Raw genomic sequence first — 8402 nt, forward strand, 5'->3', positions numbered from 1 at the left:
CAATTTTGAGCTGAAACCTCAACTAGTTGCTCTAATGCAACAAAACTGCAAGTTTCATGGACTTCCATCAGAAGATCCCTATCAGTTTTTAACTGAGTTCTTACAGATCTGTGAGACTGTAAAGACGAATGGAGTAGATCCTGAAGTCTACAGGCTCATGCTTTTTCCTTTTGCTGTAAGAGACAGAGCTAGAGTATGGTTGGACTTTCAACCTAAAGATAGCCTGGACTCCTGGGATAAGCTGGTCACGGCCTTCTTGGCTAAGTTCTTTCCTCCTCAAAAGCTGAGTAAGCTTAGAGTGGATGTTCAGACCTTCAAACAAAAAGATGGTGAATCCCTCTATGAAGCTTGGGAAAGATACAAGCAGATGACCAAAAGATGTCCTTCTGACATGTTTTCAAAATGGACCATGATAGATATATTCTATTATGGTCTATCTGAGTTCTCTAAGATGTCACTGAACCATTCTGCAGGTGGATCCATTCACCTAAACTAAACGCCTGCAGAGGCTCAAGAACTTATTGACATGGTTGCAAATAACCAGTTCATGTACACTTCTGAGAGGAATTTTGTGAATAATGGGACGCCTCAGAGGAAGAGAGTTCTTGAAATTGATGCTCTGAATGCCATATTAACTCAGAACAAAATGTTGAGTTAGCAAGTCAACATGATTTCTCAAAATCTGAATGGATGGCAAAATGCATCCAACAGTACTAAAGAGGCATCTTCTGAAGAAAAAGCCTATGATCCTGAGAACCCTGCAATAGCAAAGGTAAATTATATGGGTGAACCTTATGGAAACACCTATAATTCATCATGGAGAAATCATCCAAATTTTTCATGGAATGATCAACAAAGGCCCCAACAAGGCTTTAATAATGGTGGCAGAAATAGGCTTAGCAATATCAAGCCTTATCCATCATCTTCTCAGCAACAGACAGATAATTCTGAACAGAGCACCTCTAACTTAGCAAACTTAGTCTCTGATCTGTCTAAGGCCACTTTAAGTTTCATGAGTGAAACAAGATCCTCCATTAGAAATTTGGAGGCACAAGTGGGCCAGCTGAGTAAGAAAATCACTGAAACTCCTCCTAGTACTCTCCCAAGCAATACAGAAGAGAATCCAAAGAGAGAGTGCAAGGCCATTGATATAGTCAATATGGCCGAATGCAAGGAGGAAAGGAAGGACGTGAGTCCCAATGAGGAAGACCTCATGGGACGTCTCCCAACCAAGAAAGAGTTCCCTATTGAGGACCCAAAGGAATCTGAGGCTCATATAGAGACCATAGAGATTCCATTAAACCTCCTTCTGCCATTCATGAGCTCTAAAGACTATTCTTCCTCTGAAGAGGATGAAGATGTAACTGGAGAGCAAATTGCTCAATATCTAGGAGCTATCATGAAGCTGAATGCCAAATTTTTTGGTAATGAGACTTGGGAAGTTGAACCCCCCTTACTCATTGGTGAACTAGATACATGGGTTCAGCAAACGTTACCTCAAAAGAAACAAGATCCTGGCAAATTCTTAATACCCTATACCATAGGCACCATGACCTTTGAAAAGGCTCTGTGTGACCTGGGGTCAAGCATAAATCTTATGCCACTCTCTGTAATGAAAAAGCTAGGGATCATCGAGGTACAGCCTGCCTTATTATCATTACAAATGGCAGACAAGTCAGTAAGACAAGCTTATGGATTGGTAGAGGATGTGTTGGTAAAGGTTGAAGGCCTTTACATTCCTGCTGATTTCATAATCTGACACTAGGAAGGAGGAGGATGAATGCATCATCCTGGGAAGACCTTTCCTAGCCACAGCAGGAGCTGTGATAGATGTTAACAGAGGAGAGTTAGTCCTTCAATTGAATGGGGACTACCTTGTGTTTAAGGCTCAAGAATCTTCTTTAACAATGGAGAGGAAGCATGAAAAGCTTCTCTCAGTACAGAGTCAAACAAAGCCCCCACAATCAAACTCTAAGTTTGGTGTTGAGAGGCCACAGCCAAACTCTAAATTTGGTGTTGAATCCCCACAACCAAACTCTAAGTTTGGTGTTGGGACTATACAACATTGACCTGATCACCTGTGTGGCTCCATGAGAGCCACTGTCAAGCTATTGACATTAAAGAAGCGCTTATTGGGAGGCAACCTAATTTTTATTTATCTAATTTTATTTTATTTTCATTGTTCTTTTATGTTTTATTAGGTTAATGATCATGTGGAGTCACGAAAAAAATATTAAAATTAAAAACAGAATCAAAAACAACAGAAGAAAAATCACACCCTAGAGGAAGGACCTACTAACGTTCAACGCCAGTAAGGAGCATCTGGCTGGCGTTCAACGCCAGAACAGAGCATGGATCTGGCGTTGAACGCCAGAAACAAGCAACATCCTGGCGTTTAAACGCCAGGATTGCACACTGAGGAAAGCTGGCGTTCAACGCCAAAAACATGCTGCAGATGGGCGTTGAACGCCTAGAACAAGCTTAGAGCTGGCATTTAACGCCAGAAACAAGCACCAATCTAGCGTTAAATGCCAGGATTGCATGCAGAGGGATTTGTGTAGGGATGTAAATCCTTAATACCTTAGGATCTGTGGACCCCACAGGATCATCTCAGGATTTGTGAACCCCACAAGATCCCCACCTACCTCAACTCACCTTCTCTCTTCTTCACCACTCACATCCATCCTTAACACCAAAACCCACCCACATGGCCGAAGCACAAACATCTCTCCCTCTCCCCCATATCTTCTTCTCCTTCTTCTATTCTTTCTTCTTTTGCTCGAGGGCGAGCAGCATTCTAATTTTGGTGTGGTAAAAGAATAGTTTTTTTGCTTTTTCATAACCATTGATGGCACCTAAGGCCAGAAAAACCTCAAAAAAAAAGAATAAAAAAGGGAAGACAATTGCTTCCACCTCTAAGTCATGGGAAATGGAGATATTCATCTCAAGGGTCCATAGCTCAGTAATAGAGCATTTGACTGCACATCAAGAGAGCATGAGGAATTTCCTCATCAAGAAATCTCAGGGAGGATACAAGTTCCTCCACATAATTATTGGGAGCAACTAAGGATAGGAACACCAAAATCACTAGGGATCATGCAACAGAAGCAAGGAAGAGACATAAAGGAGCTCAAAAAGCACCATTGGTCCTTCAAAAGGCGCCAGCCTCACTAAGGTGGACTCATTCCTTAACTTCCTTGTTCTTATCTCTCTATTTTTTGGTTTTTTATGTTACATGTTTATCTATGTTTTGTGTCTCTACCTCATGATCATTAGTATTGAGTAACTATGTCTTAAGGCTATGAATAATTCCATAAATCCTTCACCTCTATTAAATGAAAAATGTTTCTAATTCAAAAGAACAAGAAGTACATGAGTTTCGAAATTACCCTTGAATTTAGTTCAATTATATTGATGTGGTGACAATACTTTTTGTTCTCTGAATGAATGCTTGAACAGTGCATATTTTTTATCTTGTTGTTTATGAATGTTAAAGTTGTTGGCTCTTGAAAGAATGATGAACAAAGAGAAATGTTATTGATGATCTAAAAAATCATGAAATTGATTCTTGAAGCAAGAAAAAGCAGTGAAAAACAAAAGCTTGCGAAAAAAAATATTGGAGAAAAAAATTTAGAAAGAAAAAGAAAAAGCAAGTAGAAAAAGCCAATAGCCCTTAAAACCAAAAGGCAAGGGTAAAAAGGATCCAAGGCTTTGAGCATCAATGGATAGGAGGGCCCAAGGAAATAAAATCCAGGCCTAAGCGGCTAAATTAAGCTGTCCCTAACCATGTGCTTGTGGCATGCAGGTCCAAGTGAAAAGCTTGAGACTGAGTGGTTAAAGTCGTGATCCAAAGCAAAAAGAGTGTGCTTAAGAGCTCTGGACACCTCTAACTGGGGACTCTAGCAAAGCTGAGTCACAATCTGAAAAGGTTCACCCAGTCATGTGTCTGTGGCATTTATGTATCCGGTGGTAATACTGGAAAACAAAGTGCTTAGGGCCACGGCCAAGACTCATAAAAGTAGCTGTGTTCAAGAATCAACATACTTAACTAGGAGAATCAATAACACTATCCGAAATTCTAAGTTCCTAGAGAAGCCAATCATTCTGAACTTCAAATGAAAAAGTGAGATGCCAAAACTGTTCAGAAGTAAAAAGCTACAAGTCCCGCTCATCTAATTAGAATTAATATTCATTGATATTTTGAGATTTACAGTATATTCTCTTCTTTTTATCCTAATTGATTTTCAGTTGCTTGGGGACAAGCAACAATTTAAGTTTGGTATTGTGATGAGCGGATAATTTATACGCTTTTTGGCATTGTTTTTAGGTAGTTTTTAGTATAATCTAGTTACTTTTAGGGATGTTTTTATTAGTTTTTATGCTAAATTTACATTTCTGGACTTTACGATGAGTTTGTGTGTTTTTCTATGATTTCAGGTATTTTCTGGCTGAAATTGAGGGACCTGAGCAGAACTCTGATAAAAGGCTGACAAAGGACTGCTGATGCTGTTGGAATATGACCTCTCTATAATAGTTCATACTTTATTTGAGATTTGACGACGTAAACTGGCCCTCAACGCCAGTTCCATTCTGCATTCTGGAGTCAAACGCCAGAAACACGTCACGAACCAGAGTTGAACGCCAAAAACACGTTACAACTTGGTGTTCAACTCCAAGATAAGCCTCAGCACGTGTAAAGATCAAGCTCAGCCTAAACACACACCAAGTGGGCCCCGGAAGTAGATTTATGCATCAATTACTTACTTCTGTAAACCCTTGTAGCTAGTCTAGTATAAATAGGATAGTTTACTATTGTATTAGATATCTTTGATCAGTTTATGCAATCTTAGACATTGGGGGCTGGCCATTCGGCCATGCCTGGACCTTCATCACTTATGTATTTTCAACGGTGGAGTTTCTACACACCATAGATTAAGGGTGTGGAGCTCTGCTGTACCTCAAGTTTTAATGCAATTACTACTATTTTCTATTCAATTCAGCTATTCCTGTTCTAAGATATTCGTTGCACTTCAACATGATAAATATGATGATCCGTGACACTCATCATCATTCTCACCTATGAACGCGTGACTGACAACCACTTCCGTTCTACCTTAGACCGGGCGCATATCTCTTAGATCTCTTAATCAGAATCTTCGTGGTATAAGCTAGATTGATGGCGGCATTCATGAGAATCCGGAAAGTCTAAACCTTGTCTGTGGTATTCCGAGTAGGATTCAGGGATTGAATGAATGTGACAAGCTTCAAACTCGCGATTGTTGGACGTGATGACAAACGCAAAAGAATCAAGGGATTCTATTCCAACATGATCGAGAACCGACAGATGATTAGCCGTTCTGTGACAGAGCATTTGGACCTTTTTCACTGAGAGGATGGGATGTAGCCATTGACAACAGTGATGCCCTACATACAACTTGCCATAGAAAGGAGTGACAAAAATTGGATAAAAGCAGTAGAAAAGCAGAGATTCGGAAGGAACACAGCACCTCCATACACTTATCTGAAATCCCCACCATTGAATTAGATGAGTAACTCTATCCTATTTTATTTATTTTCGTTTACTATAATTTCTTAATATAGTTGAATCCGCCTGACTGGGATTTACAAGATGACCATAGCTTGCTTCATACCAACAATCTATGTGGGATCGACCCTTACTCACATAAGGTATTACTTGGACGACCCAGTACACTTGCTGGTTAGTTGTGCGGAGTTGTGACAAAGTGTGATTCATGTTTAAGAGCACCAAGTCTTTGGAGCCATTGTTGATGATCACAATTTCGTGCACCAGTGACAATGGATGCTGGGGTGGCAGCAGCATGCATTACAATATGCGAAGGAAACAAGTCCGGAGCCAAGTTTGAGCATCCTTGAAAAGTACAAGATTCCAGTAAAAGAAAAGGAAATAACAGAGGAGCTGAGGAAAAAATATTATCAGTGGTTGACGCAGATCAAGATTGATAAAGAAAGGTCAAGCAATAAGTTAGATACCAAATTCCTCTTCGACCACGAAGCTCATTTAGAGGGGAGTAGATGTCAGTTCTTGTCTCTAAGACCCAGAGAAGACGTAGAAAAAATATGGTAAATTCTTCTGATATTATATTAACATTAATGGTTTTCCTAAAAAGTTATATTCTCATATATCTAACCAATTTTGGTCCTATAGGTGGTCTCCGCACTGTGTATGCTTCTCAACAATAAAAAATGTTGCAGATTTGATGAAGAAATATACTACGTCCCAACAGGTATTGTGGTAAGCTATCATTAAATTTTATCATTATTTTTGGTTCATTTGATTATGTATGGTATGATACAAGAATTTTATTTCAGTTCATTTTACAGAATTTCATGTTGGTGAAGCATAACTAGGAGTACATTGATCCAAACACTAAGAAGGCTTTACAGATCAATGAATTTAAGGAGTACCTACCTTGACAAAAAAAAACTAGCATCCCAACCATTTGTAAGTTGTGATTTCTAAAACTTCTTAAATAATTCTGTTATTTGGTATCATTTAGACTGAAATATTCTATCATTTTCCCAAACTTCAACTGTTTGCACCAATTTGCCATGGAGGCCACTAGTGGTTGTGGATTGCTGATGTTCAGAAGAAGGTCTTTCATGTGCTTGACCCCATTAAAAAAAGATGTGCCTGTTGAAAGAATAGCTTTGAATAAAATTGTTCTAAGTTATCTCTTATTTCTAGTCCTTCTGCTCTAATTAAATCATATCAATCACTTTGTGTGCCTGATTGAGCATTGCTTTTATCCTATCCTTTTCAGAGCTTGATAGTATCCCAAATGAGGGTCTATGTTGGGGCAAAACCTTTGGTGGACAACAAAGAGGTCGTTGAAGCACTATATATTTCGATCAGCAGTCAACAAACATCATATTAATCTTCTTATTATTCTTTGTTATAGTAGTGTTATTTAATATGTTTCACTGTGCTTTTTTGTATCTGTCCTATTAATCATATTTTATTTTCTTATTTCTTTATTAGTTTTAATTGTGAAATATACGTCATGAAATGGCTGGAAACAATCAATCCCAAAAAGATTAAAAAGCAAAAATACAAATGAAAAAACTAGAAACAGGTAAGTATCAATAAACATAGTTTAATTGAGGTTAATTTGATTTTGTTTAGCTTGACTTTATTAAACTTATTCATGTGTACTTGTTTAGTTAGTTATAGCTCTGATTTTTGTCAACTGGATACGTTCAATGTGTTTTTGTTGATGATTAAGTCTTTTTGACTGCTTGTTCAAATCTGAACTAATTTCAATTCATTTGTGGATTAACTGAAGTTCACTTCATGTTGCTGTAAGGTATTAACCAAAATTTTTATTCGTTAAATAATTTTGGTTCATATCTTAGTTCATTTAGGTTCATTTCTTAGTTTATTTCGGTTCATATGAATAAATTTCTTTTAATTGTAGGAACAAGTTGATGTTTTCAGGTATGAATATCGTCCAACCATTCTCTTGGACAAGATAAATAAATTGAGAGACAAAGTCATTGAGGGATCTGAAGGCTGATGAGGATTTTTATTTTGGTGGAGACAAGAATCTCTCCCCAAAACAACACCAATCTAACCGGCAAGTGCACCGGGTCGCATCAAGTAATAAAACTCACGGGTGTGAGGTCGATCCCACAGGGATTGAAGGATTGAGCAATTTTAGTTTAGTGGTTGATTTAGTCAAGCGAATCAAGATTTGGTTGATTGATTGGCACAGAATTTAAATTGCAATGAGAGTAAAGAGAACAAGAAATAAATTGCTGAATCTTAAAGAACAAGAAATTAAATGGCAGAAACTTAAAGACCAAGAAATGTAAATTGCAAGAGTCTTAAATGACAAGAAATGTAAATGGCTTGAAATGTAAAGGGGATTGGGACTTGGATTTGCAGGAATTAAACAAAGAGAAGTTAAATTGCATCAAACAGAAGAGTAAATGGGAATTGGGGTTGATTCGGATTCAAAACAGACAAGCAAAATAACCAAATAAAGCAAGAACAGAAAATTGAAATGGTAAAATGAGATCTCAGGACCCAGAGACTAGAAAACCAAGTCTAGATCTCAATGCCTTCCTAGATCCAACAAGAACAATAGCAAGAGAATTGTAAATTGCAAAGAAAATAGAAGAAGAACAATTGACAGGAAGCTAAATTCAATTGAGCAGTAAAGAAAAGGAGAGATCCAAGGATGAGATTGAAACAGAATTCCTTCAATTCTCCAACCCAAGATCCAAGACAATTGTAATTGAAATTGAAAGCAATAAAACTAAGAGGAAGAGAATCGAATTCTCCTTCCCCCAAACTAAGAAACTAAATATCACCCAGTAACTAAAACTCTCTGGAAATTTCAAAGGAAAACTCCAAAAAG

General features: G+C 37.9%; 1 non-coding gene across 1 annotated transcript; it reads right to left on the bottom strand.

Annotated features, from left to right (window-relative positions):
* Positions 1 to 289: 289 nt before the first annotated feature.
* On the bottom strand, positions 290 to 393 carry LOC130958221 (small nucleolar RNA R71). Its single transcript, XR_009077354.1, has one exon. It is a non-coding gene; the product is annotated as a small nucleolar RNA R71 (small nucleolar RNA).
* Between the last annotated feature and the right edge of the window lie 8009 nt (positions 394 to 8402).

Source organism: Arachis stenosperma, chromosome 10 (genome assembly GCF_014773155.1).
Source record: "Arachis stenosperma cultivar V10309 chromosome 10, arast.V10309.gnm1.PFL2, whole genome shotgun sequence".
Taxonomy (NCBI): domain Eukaryota; kingdom Viridiplantae; phylum Streptophyta; class Magnoliopsida; order Fabales; family Fabaceae; genus Arachis; species Arachis stenosperma.